Source organism: Alligator sinensis, unplaced genomic scaffold (genome assembly GCF_000455745.1).
Source record: "Alligator sinensis unplaced genomic scaffold, ASM45574v1 scaffold375_1, whole genome shotgun sequence".
Lineage (NCBI taxonomy): Eukaryota > Metazoa > Chordata > Crocodylia > Alligatoridae > Alligator > Alligator sinensis.
The window spans coordinates 2,534,418-2,552,356 of record NW_005841928.1 but is presented as its reverse complement, the minus strand read 5'-3'; the positions used below and the strand labels follow the sequence as shown (position 1 = coordinate 2,552,356).

General features: G+C 46.0%; 1 protein-coding gene across 3 annotated transcripts in view; it reads left to right on the top strand.

Moving 5' to 3' along the window:
* SLC16A7 (solute carrier family 16 member 7) overlaps positions 1-17,939 on the top strand; it is a 135,580-nt gene that overhangs the window by 96,418 nt on the left and 21,223 nt on the right. The window lies entirely within an intron of this gene.

Sequence of the window (17,939 nt, the reverse complement as noted above, 5' to 3'; positions counted from 1 at the left end):
TGCTGAAGCACCCGATCTATACAGATGTTGGGTGAGCCAGGTCAAACTAATGCCGTGCCTCTTCTGGGCTTGCCCTGGGTTCAGCACAGGGGCATACAGAGTTCAAAGAAAAATGCGTTTTTGGGGTTTTTTTGTTTTCATTTTTTACATCATGAGCAGCCTCTTGCCCCTTGCAGGAAGACAAGGGAGAGAGCACTCTACACTGGGATGCTGCAGGACCTGGCCAAACGCTATCAGCCTGTGTGACATGCCACATGTTCAAATCAAAACTTCATAGAAACTGACTACAGAAGTATTCTGCATATTTCATGCAATAACTTGTGGCTTGTTGGCCATTTTTATTGTGTGATAATTACTTTGCCTGTATAGCATGTGTAAATTTATTTTGCAGTTAATCAGTTAATTGCATAATAGATTAAACACGTTTAATCATTATTTGAAATGTGGACTGTAAATTACTTTAAGTAAATACTTGTCCATAACTGTTATGATAGAGGTATAAAATAGGTAAGTGTAGCAGGTTAGGCATGATGACATTGAGTTTGATAGTCCGGTAGTCAGTCCTACCTGCTGTGCCCTCCAGCTTCTTAGTCAACATCCTTTTTCCCTATCCCACTGCCAAACCTTCTGATATTAATAGCTATCATAATTTGGGAGGCTGCCCTCTGTCTTAACTGCTTCGCTCTGCCCTTCTTATCATAGGGCTGTCTGTCTGGAACAGTCAACACTCACCCTAGCAAACCTTAGCAACAACCAGGGGCTAGCTTCCCAGGTTTGCTTCTCTCCCTTGCTATTACGAGGCCTGACAAGGCCTACCTCAACTCAAGCACTCTGAGCACTAGCTACTCTTGTAACTTTGTTGCAATTGCTCTTTCAAGCCAGCCTCTAACTTCCAGGTCCTGAAAAGACTAGTTCTCAGTCTCAGGGCTTCTTGTCCCAACTAGCCTACCCATGGTCATTACTTCCAATTAAGTCTTCAAGGCTCCCTGCTTTGAACCATTTCTCCTGAGGTCACTATGCCTAATCAAGTTCTTAAGACTTCCTGTGTTGAACCAGTCCCTCAGGGCTTACTTGCCCATCTTCTGCTCTTTTTGGGCTTCTGTCCTTAACATAGCCCTTGGGCTCAAGTGCCTACCATCAGTTACCCAAATTCAATCACCCTTCCTCAGGATACTTTACTATTTGTTGATCAGTCACTCTACAGCCTATCAGGGCCAGACTCCTGTTTCCAGCCCAATAACTGAGCTCATATAGCTCCCAGCTCTTCTTCTATTTATCTGATCTTTCCTTCACTCTGCTGGGCATAGAGGTTATTCATTAGTGTAATCAGTGGCCTGGAGCTTTGCACTGGGCAGCCTGCTTCTTTTGAAGCCTTATACCTCCTTCTGCTTCAGCTCTGTAGCTGTACAGTTCCTGCTCACAGCTCCCTCCACCAGCTAATTGCACACCTTGTATAGCTGTATAGTGCTGCCTCTTACCTATTAAATAACAGGAATTAGGGGAGCCTGTTACAGGAAGTGTTCTGTGCATTAAACAGAAATTGAGGTTTATTTTATATAGCTTTTTAAACCTATAGAGCCTAATTTACTGGCCATCCAGGGACATAAATAATGAGTGACATCCAGAACTGAGTTCATTTTGTTCCCTCCCCTTTGATTCAATAAATTGTACCACAAAGAATATTTATATACAACTCATACAATGACAGCAGAGACATAATCCCCCATTTCCTTTTGCAAGGAAGATTATCTAGAGCATGCATATTAGGTTTCAGTCTTCTTCAGGTAGGAGGAAACAAATTACTCTCCACCTCTTTAAAAATGCATCTCATTGGATGCATCTACACATGAGTTTTACTGGGGAGCAGGCTAATTAGCTGTAAATGTCACCGTCTACACGTAACAATATTAGGCCATAGTAACCTAATTAGTGCCTGCGTCAGATAGTACAGTTGGGGATAGTACTATCTTACATCAAGGTAATATACTGTGATTAAACTCATGTATGGACACTGACCATGGGTGTAATTTGCTCCGGATCAGCCCAGCCAGCCAGGGGCCAGATTCCTGCTTGCTGCCTAACCACACAGCTCCACACTTTCAGCACCCTCATGCCCCAGCAAGACCCTCTGCCACCTGGCACCACCACCCAGAGCCCAGGGCTGATCCCCATCTCCTCCCCCACCATGTACCTGCCAGCCCATGTAGATGTTTTACCCAGGGCACACATGTAGACGCTGCACCCAGGAGTAGTTTAGTCCAGCTCAAATAGCTCTGGAATTTATTGCTTCATATCAGTTGCATGTGTAGACACACCCATTGTAGGCTACATATATTGAATTCACAAAACATTTTCAAGTTGTGAGGATCAATAATTACTACCTTGGTTTGAATGACTTGTTTTATATTCATATAGGCAAAACTATTTGAACTATTTACAAATAAGAACTATTAAAAAAAGAGAGAGAAAGGGAGGCAATCTTACCATCTTAGCTGATTATCTGTAGGAGATGAGGACATAATCCCTTTTCTCTTGCTTATGGAGCCCTTGATGCTTTGGCTTCATCTCTCTGGCCCCTTGCACATAGTTCTCTGGATGGTATTGTTACTCTGGTTCTGTCCCTATAGTCTGGTGAATTTCAGTGTGTATTTAGTTGTGTTCATTTTTAAATATTTGACATGGGCAAGAGGACATTAGAAAGCACCCGGTATTTTTTGGCACAGGACTCAAGCTTTAAATGAGAGCTTTGCTTTGCAAGCCATTATGAGAAATCATTTTTTTCCCAGGACTTGCTATATTTTTAAAATCATATTTAGATTTGTACTGTCCCTGTACATCCAACACTAGTGATGGGAGAAACACAATAACATGGGTGTGATACATACCTTAATTCTACAGGTACTTGTACTATGGCTTGGGCCCTACCAAATTCATGGCTGAAGTGGGCTGTACTACAGCTCCTTTAATCTTGCAGGTTCCCCTGCATGCCCCACCACCGCTGATTGGTGGAGGGGACCTACTTGTGGTTCATTCCTGATTGGCAGGGAAGCAAGAACCATGGTTTTAAATATGGTGTCATTTTGCCTTCTGCCGCTGATTGGTCAAGGGGCCCCGGTAGCCATGCCATTTGCTGTTGACTGGTGAGGAGGAAAAAATGGTGCCATGTTTAAAACCATGGTTTTCACTGCCCTGCCAATCAGGAGGAAACCACAAGTGGGGCCCCTCCACCAATCAGTGGTGGGAGACACGCCAGGGAATCTACAAGATTAAAGGAGCTGCAATGCATCCCACTTTCGCTGTGAATTTGGTAGGGCCCTAAGTATGTGATATTAAGGGGCACCAGATATACAGTGTTGCATAGTTGGGATTGTTTGGTGTGGAATAGACCTAGACAATTACATTCCTGCCTCCTGCTGCTCCTGTGCATAAGTGATCCAAGAAATCATTACGTGTGCAAGTTGGGGGACTGTGTTATATTTGTTATATTGTTCCTTTTGAGAGTCCTGTGTACAGAAGTGCTCATAGAAAGACAGCTCTTGGGGAATAAAACAAACAAGGAGAAAATTTAGGGCTTCAGAGCCCCATACACATAACATTAACTTTGTAAATTAAGTAAATAGGATTCCTCATGGACATCAAATTAAGTGTTTGTAGGATCAATGCCTTAAAAAGAAATATGATAAATAAGAGCAGGATGAGGAAGGATGCCAATAAATATGAGTGTGATGCACACATAAAAACTATGTACCTTTTGTTGTTCTTTGAAACTTCATGCTATCATCCATAACAATGTACAAGAAATAATTTCTAATTTGAGTGGGATATAACTTTTTATATGGGAAAATAAATAAACAGTATTATGAAGTAAAGAATAAAAAAGGACTGTTGTAAGACCTTATATATGATGACCAGTTTGTGGAAGACAAAGGCATTCAAGTGCCGAAATTGGGCACTTGTACACGTGATGAAATTGCCCTTTTTAGTGGTTTAATTGGCCTTCCATAGCAGTATAATTGTGTCACACATTACACATAGAGCAGCATATTTCAATTTAATTTCATCATGCTGTACATATGTGGTGGCGTATTGGGCTCTAAATGACTTTGTTATGTAGCAAACTAAAACACATCCTGATGTATTTTAGTTTGCTACCTAACAAATTACAACAATACATCCATCCTTGAGCCCTCCTCCCAGGCTTCCAGCACCCTGCGCACTGTCCCAGCCGCCTTCTCTGGCTGCCGACACAGTCAGCTTGCCCCTGAGACAGCTCAGGGAGGCAGTAGGAAGGCAGTTGGATGGGCTAGTGGCCAGTTTGGTTTCTCATTGGAAGAAGGTGGTGGGGATGGTGCATGGGGCACCAGAAGTCTGGATGGGCTTATGGAAGCTTGAGATTGGCAGGCTTCCAGCACCCTGTGCACTGTCCCTGCTGCATTCGCTGGCCACCAGCACACTCAGCTGCCCTCGTGCCACCTTTCTGCACTGCCCCGGGGCAAGCCAGCCCATTCCTGGGCAGTCCCAGGTGGCAGGAAAGTGGCGGGATAGTGCACGGGTGCTGAAAGCTCGGCAGGGGGAGGGGGGCAGCGAGGGGCCTGCTTTTTTCTTTTTTCTAGCTGAGCCGGCCCGCTTCTCCCGCAGCTGGGAGTGGGGGAGGCAGTGAAAGCTGCCACAGGTGTCTTGAGTTGCAGGGGTCCGGTCCTTCCCTCCATGGTGGGAGCAGCCCATGGGGCCACCTGGGCAAGGTGCTAGTAGGCTGGGTGCTTCCCTTGCTCAGAGCCAGCACCCAGCCCACTAGCAGCCCGCCTGGGCAGCACCGGGGAGCGCTACCACCACAGAGGGAAAGACCAGGGACCCCCACAGCTCAGGGGCCGCTTGGCCTGCCAGCAGCTGGCCACAGGCAGGCTCTGCTGGGAAAAAAAGGAAAGCAGTGATGGGCCCAATCCTTTTTCTTGTATTCTAATGGAGCCTGCCCACGGCCAGGGAGGCAAGCTGCCGGTAGCATCTGAGCTGCGGGGGACCCAGTCTTTCCCTCTGTGGTGGCAGCTGCTAATGGGCTGGGTGCTTGCTCTGAGCAGCTCAGGGCTCTCTGGCAGCTCGCCTCCTGGCCCCCTGGCTGGCCTTCTGGCCACCCCCAGGCTCTGCCATAAAAAAAAGAAAAAAGGATCGGGCCCTTCACCATTCCAGCAATGGAAGCCCCTAAATTGAAATGGTGGGTTTTTAATCATCACAATTGAAAAGTCACCATTTCAATATAGGGGCTTTTATCAGTGTTTAGGCAAGGGGCCTGATTCTCTCTTTTTTTTTTTTTGGTGGGGGGGGAGGCTGAACCTGCTGATAAAAGAAATCCTTAGATATTAGGCTTGAGTAAATACTGCAATTCAAACAAGATAGGCAACATTTAGACTGGAATCCACAACCAAGTACTCCACATCTGCTTATTTACTCCAGTGATCTGGATCAGCGTTATTCCAAAGATAGTTCTGCAGTATTCAAGTGAGATTTGAGTTTAGAGTTAAAGCTTTCCCTCAGTTCAGATGTGGAATTTTGCAGGAGCCTGCTGCAAGGGACTGGAGCATAGGTAGTTTAGTCTAATGGTTGGGCTACTGAAGGAGTATGGGGGCCAGGGCCTGGGTCAGAGTTCAGGAGCCACATTACCACATTTCCAGAGGGAACTCCAGGGACAGTCCGCACTACAGGCCAGAGTCATGATCCAAGGATCTGATGCCAAGTTATCAGATCAAAGGGACAGTCCACAAGATGGAAGTACAAAAGCAGAGCCAAACGGGCTTAGGAGCCAGGAAACAGATTCACAGGGAAATCCAAAGCCAAAGTCTGAAAACAAGCCAAAACCAGGATCAGGAACTAGGACAACCAGAGTGCAAGAACCAGTTCAGACTGGGTCAGAATTGTTGGCTGGCCTGCAAGTTGCTGCCAGAGGTGGGAATAAAGAGGAGACTGAGCTCCCAGCAGCCAATCAGGAAGCCAGCTGCTTAAATAGCTGGGGCAGAGCTTCTCTGCCAGAGACCCAAGACAGGCATGGCTGCCTCCTAAGGTCCCCAACAGTACCAAGGACTCTAAAGATTCAAGCTTTATCCATTGAAGTATATGACAAACTTTTATTGACTTCACAGCTACGAAATCAGACCTTAAGAGAGGTCCAAAGATAGAACCCATGGAAAGAACAGCTTACAGCAGTGGTGTAAAAGATACAGGCTGAGGGCCAGATCTGGCCCATGGAGCCCTATGATCCAGCCCTTGGGTCTCGAACCAGCCCCATGTGCTATGTGTGATGTGCTGGCTCTGATCCTACATGCTGCATGTGATGTATACACACTAAAACTTTGGTGTTACATTTTTTGGCCACTTGACCCACAATTCAGTCTTATGTCACAGACTGACAAGTCTAGATGCTGGCTCTGACCCCATGTACTGCATGTGCTGCAGCTGGAGCACACAGGGCTGGACCTGGCACCATGGGCAGTGCACATGGCACAAGGGGCCAGTCCAGGATATGTGCCGTATGCAGTGCCCATGTTGGAGTGGCCCTACACGCTGGCTCCAGAGCTGGTCTGGATTGGGCCCACAGACAGGTTCCATACACCGGAACCAGCTAATAAGCCCAGTCTGGTGTTAGTACTTTATGCAGCACAGACCCCATGCTGGCTCAGCATGTGCATTTGGGATTGAGGCTGGTTCACACTGGATACGGTATACAGGGCTGGTCCAGAGCACATGTTTCATGAAGGTGCCTTTGCTTAGTGGCCCTCTGTACTGGCTTTTATTCATGGGTCCAGTCTGTGGGTCTTATCTGACCTTCAGACTGGGCCCACACCCTTCATCTTGCCCATGGGGCTGGATGAGTTTTTCACCCCTGGTTTACAGTGTAGGACTGCAGGCTGGATCAGGCATGTATGTTTTCCTGACACATTTACCACTTAATTTATAATCTGGTGGCTCCAAATGGTCTGCTTTTCTGAGAAGAGAAAACTACTTCACAGTTAGGGCGGCTAGGAGATGGAACCAAGTTCCAAGGGAGGTGGTGCTGGCCCCTACCCTGGGGATCTTTAAGAAGAGGCTGGATACTTACCTGGCTGGACTCATTTGAGTCCCGTTTTTGTTTTTAGGGTGTTTTTTTTTTGGGTTGTTCTCCCGCCCTGGCGGGGGGTTGGGCTAGAAGATCTATTAGGTCCCTTCCGACCCTGTAACTATAAGAGCATTTACAGTTCACAAAGTCTTTACTTGCATCATTTGGTATCATTCTCTTTGAGGCATAACTACAACCAAAAAAAAAAGTGACATCTCATCTAGCAACACAAGAACATGCCAAATAGTTTTTTTTTTTTTTTTCTGATTGGTTCATACAGTGAGTAAACAGCTTTACAAACAAATCTTTAGCTCTATGTCAGGCATGGCACAATACACACTAAAACTTTGGTGTTACATATTTTGGCCACTTGACCCACATTTCAACATCTTATGTCACAGACTGACAAGTTTAGATACTTAAAGGTCTCAGTGTGTGACTGGAAAATTCCATTGCTTTTAGGAACATGCACTTTATCACCTCTGAACACTGCTTCCATTGATGTCATTGGGAGCTCCACTGCCAAGTGAGGACAACAGCCTAATATCATAGCAAATATTTTGAGTTGTATTAAAATGTTCCCCATTATGAATGTTTTTTCAGCAGAGTATTTGAAACTACAGATTGTTTTCAGTACTATGTGCTTACACATTGGTGTGAATGCATCATCTCTTAGTATGTACATAGCTGTTTTCTAATAAGATTATTCTGAGGATAGAAGAACTACTATGAATGCTGGATAGGTCTAGATAAGTACTGCGTTGCTATGAGCGGCGGGGAATTTATCCATGACACAGGATTACTAAATAAGCTTAATCTTTAGTTTGAGGTTAGTATTATTTTTTTTTTTAGTTCCCTGGAACTAGAAAAATTAGATATGGTGCATGTTAATCTTTTCAGAATGATGATACTTTCTTCAGCACAACTGCCCAAGCACAGATACTATTAAACTGAACTCAGTGTTTCTCCTATGCCAATCCACATAGAAGGAAAACTGACATTAATAGGTAACTTTTCAAAGATGTGAACCTCAGCAGGACAGTAGAAGAACTGCTAAGTGCTTGTTGGGGGAGTATTTCTATACTTAGAGTTATGCCTCTTGAAATATCTATTGAAGCCCTGAAAAGAGCATATATTTCCTGAGAGGCATCAGTAACATAACATTCCTGTATTTTTTTCCATTTTAGAGCGGTGAATGTAGTGGTTCCCTGTTTGGTTTCTCATTGGAAGAAGGTGTAATCTTTTGTGGCAATGGTTCATTGTGCAGGTCACCAGTAATAATGTTTAGGTGAAATCTTTGACACATTTTTAGAGCTAAAAAAGCTGTGTTAAGTTTAGATTCACACAAGCACATGAACCCCCGGGAGCTGAATTAATCACTGTTAAATGGTGAACCAGAAAAATGTAGTCTATCTTTTCTTCCATTGGAAACATTGATTAATTCTGCAAAGCACTTTACTTATACCACTGAATTTTCTAATGTTCCTACTGACACATTTACCATGTAAAGTATAAGCTGGTGGCTTTCCAAATGTTATTCTTTTCTCAGAAGAGCATTTACTATTCACATATCATGTGCCAATTCTATTTCTAGCTATCTTCATTATAAACACATGGGACACTTTGTTAAATATATGTACCCAGTGTTACTTTATATATATTTATATAGATCTCTTTCATAAGTATTTTGACTCTTGCCTACTTTTACTTGTTTTTCCTATGGTCCAAGGGCCAGTTCCTGCACATGTCTATCCATGTGTTTAACTTTATCATCAAAGTGACATCAATGGAAAGATTCGTATGAGTAAAATTAAGAAAATTTTCAAATGTTGCGGGAGCCAGCCTGCAACTTTTGACAAATGTGACAGGAAAAAACTATGCACTATATCGTGCCACCAGTTTTTAAGCAGAGCTCCCTTTTCAAGTGAATGGCATTAATATAGAACGTACCATGTATTCTAGCATACAACATACACCTTTCTCCAAAAATCAGCCATTGGGAATTGGGGTTTTAAATGAGGAAATACAGTAATAGAAGCTTCTGCCATACAAGCCTCAGCCAGGGGAAGGAGAAAGCAATGCTGTATGGGTTTGATTCTACTGCATTTCTAAAGTAGAGGGGAGCTTACAGTGCCAGGGCAGGGGCTCCTGATGAACGAACTGAGTGGGCTCACAGATGTCTCCACAGATGCTGCTGGCTAAGATCTGGCCCTCAGCAGCCACAATTTTCCCATCCCATTCCAGCCCTATCCCGTCCAATTCTTTCCTCTCCTCACCTCCCTCCCACCTCCCACCCAGTGCAGCTGCTTTTGTTTGCCCTGAGGAAATACTGTATTTTTCTTCAAAGAAATATTTTTTCCCATTCTGCCTTTCAAGAACAAGGCATGTTTCTTATTTGGGGTTCTGTTATATGCAAGAAAATATGGTGAGTCTACAAAATGATGAGCGTATTCAGGAACTCTTATAATTAGGCCCATTTTTGTTGAAGCGCTATAAATACATCCCTTGTTGCTTTAGAAGAGATTTTACAAATATTATTAAATAATACCTGATTTTAAGCAGGGTTCTACCATTTTGTGACAAATCGGCCTCCAGAACAGCATATACAGAAGAGAGGCATGGAGCCAGTCCATGGGCTGAATCAGGTCCCATGTACACTGGGATCAGGCTTGAGGCCCTGTGCCTTCCCCATCTTCCAGATTCGGGTCCCACACCACCCCTACCTGCCAGAATAGGGCCCTGCATACTAGGATCAGACCACCGAGCCCTGCATCACACCACCCCACCCTGCCTGGCCCCATGCACCAGGATCAGGGCCTGTGCTGCCCCGCACACTTGGATTGGGCACGGGGGCTCTGTGCAGTTCTTGCCTTCTGGGATTAGGCCCCAGGACCCTGCTGCCCCTGCACAGCCCTGTGCAGCAGGAAATTTGGCAGCAGAGAAGCCCTGCAGGCTGGATGACCCAATGCTGGGATACATATCATCACTGGCAGCTGTTTTGTAAATATAAATTAATATACATTATAAAAAAAATCCCACACATGTCTTTTATTTGAGGCTAGATTGATGACTTACATTATGAAAATATGTATAAACATATGCACACGTGTGGATAACACTTCATTAAGGTAAGTTCAAGTACTCTTCAGGCTTAAGGTAGAAATAAAATGGGCTTTGAAAGTGAAGCAGTTTAGCTTGATGAAAGAAGTATAGACAAATTATTGAATGATTTAACTGTGCATTTCCTTGCCTGTTATGCTTGGTAGTAGAGAGCTGTGCAATTTACTTATTTCAATTCAGTGTCATCTGTTTCTTTTGGGTAGTAGAAAAGTTGTTATATACACTTGGGGTGAAATTCCATTTCCCAGAAGCCAGCTCATTGAGACTCATCCTTCCAGCTTGCCTGCATGTAACTGCCTAAATGCCTGGCCAGTGTTGCCTATTGTGTGTGCTCAGTCTGTATGTGTAGTATGCATACACACTTAGGGTGCATCCCCACGAGCAGGAACATGTGTTGACCTGGGGACAAGTAGCAGCAGCACACCTTGTGCTGTGTGGCACATTGCCCTGGGTTGGGTAGGGGACGCTGGGGCCAGTAACTATGCTGGCCCCAGCAGCCTTACCTGGGGTCCTAGTGGCAGCCAGGGCCTGCAGCCGTGGTGCTCCTGCAGCAGGGAGCCTGGCTGGCAGCTGGAATTTGTCTCCAGCGGGCCAGGCTCCAGTTTTGGGCACTGCACGCTGTTGCCACATGCGCTGCCCCATGATTTTTAGGCATTGGGGTTTTTTGACCTGCCCAGTGCCCCCCCCCAAAGAATCCTCCACACTGCAAAGTAGCAGCATGGCGAATGTCTGCATGTGTGGCGTATGCAGTATGTGGTGCCGCAGATGGGTCCGCATGTCCGTGCTCATCTGGATGTGCCCTTAAATGTCCATGCTGCCAAGAAACAGAATTGCTAGGTTTGTGTAACTGCCCAAATGCTATTTAGATGACTAAACAACTGCCCCTTGAACAAGCAAGGGGAAATGGAATTATACCTTTATTGTGCAAACTTTTTTTTCTCTTACATTGTGTTAAAGTTAATTCAGTACCTGATTTTATGGAATCAGTGCAGAAAGTTATAAATGCTGTATAAAACAAAATAATACTGACATGCACAGAGGAATTAAAAAGAATGCTTTAAACTCATTCTTGTGTTGTTTCACTCTCATTGCTTTTATACCAAATGGAATTGAAGCATTTTTCAGAAATGTGATCAAAACTGTAATAGACATTTTTTTTTTTTTTTTTTTGTGCCAGGCTTTTGAATTTTAAAAAAGTATGCATTCTTTTTTGTGTTTCCAGCCTCAGTGATACTCCCTGAAGAAACATGAGTATATGCAAAGGCACATTTAACATACACACACACATGGAGCAGTCAGGCTTTAGAGAGGAAAATAACACTGCAATATAAAGCCCCATTCAGCCTTACTTAAAAATAACATATTTTTAAAATTTTCCAAGTATATGAGTGTTTTAAATGCTATCAGAATTAAATTTGATTTGCTTTTCCTCTGGATGACACAGATATTATTTTACAAGCATTATCAGGAAGTTACAATAAGTCTTTGCTGCTGAAGAAACAGCTTCTAAAAGAAAAATAAGCTTTTATTTTATTAAACTACTGCATTTTATGGTGTATAGGTCGATACATTGTATAAGTCAACCCCATATTTATGTTAAGAAAAAGTTACGATTTTTGTATGTCCAGTGTATAAGTTAACCCTGCCTCAATGTGTGAGGCTCTGAAAGCCTGGGAGGGCTCATGGGAAAGATGGCAAGCTGGCAAGCCCCTGGGAGCTTGAGCAACACATGGCCTGCTGGCAGCCCTTCCAGCCAGCCCTGGTGGGTGCTGCCACCACAGAGGGAAGGACTGGGCCCCCCTGCAGCTCTGGGACTGCCCAGTCCAATGGCAGTTTGCTCCCCAGCCCCAGGACAGGCGGGGAGGCCCCACCAAAATCAGAATCAGGCCTCTCACCACTTTTGTCTTAAGCAGGCTCCTGTGACTGGCAGGACACCTGGCACCACCTGGGAAGGCACTAACTTGCCCCACAGGCAGTGCAAGGTATCAGCCAGGGGTGGCAGAGGAGGCTGTCCCTGCCTAACACTCCTAGCCTCCCCCTCACCCAACATCCTGCACTGCTCCTGGGGCAAGCCAGCCCCTTCCTGAACAGCACCAGGCATCCTACCAGGAGGCTGCTGAAGATACAAGTGGAGAGGGGATTGATCCTGCTTTCAGCAGAGCCTCCCTGACTGCCTCGTGGCTGGGGGACCAGCTACCACCAGGCCAGACAGCCCCTGAACTGTGCGGGATCCCGTCCGTTCCTCCACGGCAGCAACACCCCATGAGGTCAGCTGGGCAGGCTGCCAGTGGGCCATGTGCTGCCTAACCTCCCAGGGGCCCGATCCAACTTCCCAGGATCCCACCAGCATGTCACCTCTCCCGCAAGCTCACCCAGGCTTCCAGCCCCTTGCACACTGAGGTGGCGGATGGCATACAAGTCAAGGCTGAATGTTAAGATTTAAAAATTTTTCTTCAAAACTCAACTTATACACTGTGAATTATGGTAACCCAGTGTTGTTTGTCCAAACAGAGTACAGACCTCATACAATTAGGTTTTGTAGATAGTAAAATATCATCTTTGTACAGCCTTTTAAAAAAAATTGTAAACCTCAGGCTCTTTCAATCTAAGAAACTGCGTGCATTGGCTTTGCATACAATTATGTCAAATTTGTACTTGTGTTTATATCTTTTGCCTTAACTGATTTACCACAAATAAAATCATTATACTTTACCACAACTAAAATCATTATACTTAATTTTAATTTATTTTTTATCTGTTATGTACAAAAATGACATGCTATTCAAATAGGATTACTTTAAATTGACAGTTTCAAAGTGATTAAGTAAGGTTGTAAAAAGGGTTCTTTATTAACTTATGTTTAAAAGATTACTACTGTGTTAAGCAAGCTGTAATCTGGTTAAATGTACAATGCAAGACAAATAAGAAAATCCAAAACAAAAATTGACAGTATACTAAACGCAACATGGAAATGGAAGTGTTTTAGTTCCATGTCCTATAATAGCAAAAAGGAAGCTACTAGAAATAAGAACTATAATGATACCTAAAAAACAAGTTTACATTTTTCTTAAAACAACTGTCATTTCCCCATTGAGTATATGCACAAGAAAGACTTGGAGATAACCTTAGTATTGGACTACAGGTGGTTGCTGCCAAGTTGATACCCGTACCAGCTAATCCCTCCTGTTATTTTCTGTGCATTTTGATTAGGTGATCATACATTTAAGTTATAAAACTTTTTTTCTATCAAAGAAATGTTATCTATTTATGGGAGATCTGTCTAAAAGAAAAGTTTTTGGTTGTAGTATAAAAAAATTGATGGAACGGAGAGGAAGGCAGGAATTCTAGCGTCCCAGATTCCCTTCCTTTTATAAATTAATGGAGTGCACCTAATATATTTGGACTGATAAATGTTATTCTACCTCAGAGCTCTGCAGGATATAGATTTTATGCCAAATAAATCCTCCTTTATTCTACTTTGTTGCCTTAAAACCGATCTGCCACTACCATTACCTCTAGCTATTATGAAATGGAAATATTGTTGTCTGGTTTGCATCCTTTGAGCTTTTAGACACATTAGGCATAAAGTTGTTTTATTGTCTCCAGTGTTATATCATTCATGAACTGTGTATTTCTAGGGAGGAAAAAAATGAGAGAAGGGAAATACAAGTGTTGTATGTATAGGTGGAAAAGAAAGAAAGATTGTATTAAACATAATACATAGTGTCCTAAACATTCATTTCAACAGGTATTTTTTAAAAGAGAACATTTTATTGCTTAAGTTCTGTTCAGATCATAGCAGTACAATAACTTATTTTTAAAAGGAAAGTGGTCATCTTGTTTAATATCTGCTTTTTACTTCTGCTTATTATTCAGTCTTTGTACTCCTTTTAATAGCATGTTTAGCAAGAGGAAAAAAATTAAAATGGTGATTGAAAAGATAAAATAGCAAATGAGGGAAAAAATAGATCTTGTTTCAGCCTTTGCTGTTTGCAATTCTGTTTATATCAAGGTAACAATAATACACTACAGTTCTCCAAGTGAGAGTTCAATTCCACATACAGACAGTGAAGCTACAGTAGTTTCCATCAGCTAATGCTTTGTGGGCTTAACTTTGCCACTGTACAGAGAGGGCAGCACAAATTGTATTCCACAGTAAAGTCCTTTCCAACAGAACACTTAGCTACAATAGAAAAAAAAAGGCAGCACTAAGTGTGGCTTTTGGCATGTGCAGGCTTTGTATTAGGCCATTGTGAGAGTGTCTTTCACACTTGCACCTTTAAGAGTTCTCAAAGGCACCTTCATATCTCCTTGTATATAAAGGTTCCTGCCCCTAAAAAGTATTAAGTCAATATATAATAGAGTTCTTGCAAAATACAACAGCCCACATTTATCAGTGACAAACAATTGTGTAGATTCTATGTACAGTAGTCAGCTAATGAATATAAAGTAGTGTAATTTTCACCAACCTGACACCCAGCAACTGTGCAAAATAAATGTACTCTACTTTCTGGTTCTGTCACCTGTTCTGCATCATGTGTAGTCATTTACACCAATGGACAAAGGGTATAAAATGTTTGCATTCTTATTTGAGTGTTTTGTATCCATCCACTATGGATGAGTGGAAATGATTACTTAATGATCAGCATGTCTACACAAGATGCATTACTACTGCACATTAGTATAGTTTACTGTGCAGTAAGCACATGCATTACTGCTCAATAAAACAGACACACACTTACTGCTCAATAAAAACCCTTAATCCCACTTAAATGTGTTACCTGCAAATGCAAGTATTAAACAGGTTTAGTTACTGAGCAGTGATGAACAAGTAAACAATCTGGGAACAAGTTTGCTCCCCGGTCTACTCAGCAACTAGGGAGCTGGCTTCAAGCCAGCCCCAGGGGTCTAGGCTCGGAGCCTCTCCTGCTTCAGGGCTGGACTGCCTCTATGGCAGCCCCTGCCTGCAAACATTTAACAGCCTGCAAACATTTTTAGCCCTGGGGCACACACATCAGGGAGACTGAGGGCACTTCAGGGCCTGTGTGTCTCCCTGGGCAGGCCACAGGCTACTCCAGCACAGCTGCTTGGCACCTTGCTGCTGCCCGACTGCCGAATCAGTGCCATCAAGGCAAGCAGTGCCATTGAGGCCAGACTTGTCAGCTCCCTGGCCCAGCTGCAGGTAGCTTCTAGCCAGCAAGGCCAGTGCCACCTGCTTGCAGCACACCCCCAGCAGCCTGCTCTGTACCTGCAGGTGCTATGGGACATTTCCTCTGCCACACAGCTGACTGTCCCATGCAGTGACCCTGCGCTGGACACTGCTGGCAGCTGTCGAGGCCCGGCAGCTCAGGGACAGCTGTGTGAGGGCCCAGAGAGCTGGTGTGGGACCCACCATGGCCTCCTGGCCTCCTCCCTGTCTGTGGGCATGCCCATGCCTGTTCCCTCCACCCAGGGCCCCAACGACCAAGGAGGAGACTGGTGACCTCATGGTGTCGTGGAGTGAGACAGAAGTGCAGTGACAGTTTAAGCAGGGCAGCCATGCCAACATGCATATTTGTGAGGCACTGTCAAGGTGGATGCAGGAGTGAGGGTACAAATGGTTGGCGCAACAGTGCCTCATAAAGGTCAAGCCCTTGTAGGCACAGTGGATTGGCATGACCAACCACAATCATTGGTCTGGCCGTGGCCGCAAGTTCATGTCCTTTATACAGCAGCTGATGGCCATTCTTGCACCCTGGGACCCAGGCCACAGCCATGGACTATACACCAGCATGGGCAGCCTGCCCAAGCCCCTGCCCCAGCCTGGCACCCCCAGTGATGCATCACTGGGGGAGGGACCCTCAGACGCCCAGTGGCCTGTCCTGTCCAGCTTCCCAGCTGCAGTTTCCACCAGCAGCTTGGGGAGCCCTGGCCAGCACCTGCCTCACCAGCTCTGCAGCCCCATTCCCAGCCATGAGGAGCGGCTGGCCATGACACTGCTGGCCACCAGCACCGCCAGCTCCTGCCCTGGGGGAGGTCCCCGGCCGGGCGCCTGCACTCCATGACCTGTGGCCCGAGGACACCAGCCACAGCTGCATACCGTCGCTGACAGGGAGGACCTCACTGAGCCACCAGCCACAACAGCCCCAGCCACTTGATAAGGCCCATATTCCCCAGGGCCCTCCCTGCCCCTGCCGCAGCCCCCACCCCTACCCTCCATCCCCGTCTGGCCTGCCCTCACTCCCCTGGCCTCAGGTCCCCCTACCACAGCATGCAGAGAGGCAGGAGACATTGCTAAACTTTATTGAACAGCCCATGCCTCCGCAGATAGGTGGGCATGGGCCTCTCATATATCTAGGAACACATTGATGCTGGCGGCGATATCCTCTTTGGCTCTGAGGGGCAGGGTTGCATAGTGCAGCCACAGGTAGCTCTCCAGGTTACAACAGAGATTGCAGGGCAGCCTGAGCTTGCTTTCTGTGCCATTGTAGCTCCATCTAGAGTGGCAACACACCAGCATGCACCTGACCTTCCCTACAGACACCCAGCTGTACCAGAAGTGCAGGTGTGCCTGGGGCACCATGAGAATCAGCAGCAGCAGGGCATAGTGGGTCAGGCACCCCTCCGTCTGTGCAAATAGCTCATCGTGCACTGCAAAGAGCCCTCAGACACATACAGCAGGGGCAAGTTCAGGGTGCAGTGGCATCATGGCGGGGGGCTAGCCCCAGGGCACCTCCCCAGAGAGGCCCCCAGCAGGGAGGGAAGGGTCTGGGCAGCTCCTTACCCCAATTGTTCAGTAGCCCTGCACCCCCCTAGCCCAGGCATTGTGGGCTGTACAGCAGCACAGCAGAGCAGTTAGCCTGCAGGGGAAGGGGAGAGGGGTCTGGAACCACTGCAGCAGGTGCTACCAGGAGCCTGGCCTGTCCCGCCCTGGGAAGGGGATGGGGGAGGTAGGCTGCCTGCTACCAGCACCCAGCAGCCCTTCAGCTCCAGGGGAGCGCACAGGGATGTGGGGCTTGGCCAGTGGCTGCCTGGGCCCAGTCCTGCCCAGCTGACTTACCATGGTCCCTGAGCACCCATGCATAGCCAACCCCAGCCTGAGACTGGGCAGTGCACAGCCTCTGGTTCAAAGCATCTTATCTCTGAAATGTTGCAAACTCTCACAAAAAGCTTCTGTCTCATGGCTCTGCAGGTCCTGCAGATGAACTCGGGGAAGAGGCCACACTTAGCAGGGGGGATACAGCCTCAGGGTCACTGGTGCCCACAGGTGGCGTGCTGCAGATGTGCCGGTTCCACCAGAGGCCCACAATGAGAGGCCTTTTCCAGTGGCTGGTGGCAGTCTTGGAGGACTGTGTGGAGGACACGTAGGCCTGGTGGACAGAGGACATCACCTTCAAGGACACGCGGGACTAGTGTGAAGAGGCATGGGACTGGCGTGAGGAGAGCAGGACCAGGCAGACCAGGAGTTCTGGGCTTAGCTCCTGACCCTGGAGCGCAAGCAGCTCCAAGTGCTGCGAGAGCAGAATGCCATCCTGGGCCAGGCAGTGCAGGCCGCAGATGATGACAGCTCGGTGCTGGACACTATTCTAGCCCTGGCAGTCACCTTCATGCTGCCCACTGCCCAGCCTCTAACCCAGGGGTGGGTAAAATATGGCCCATGAGGCCATTCTATCCGGCCTGCAGGGCCCCTAAAAAATTTAGAAAATTAATATTTATCTGCCCTTGGTTCCTGTCAAAAATGACAGGAACCAAGGGC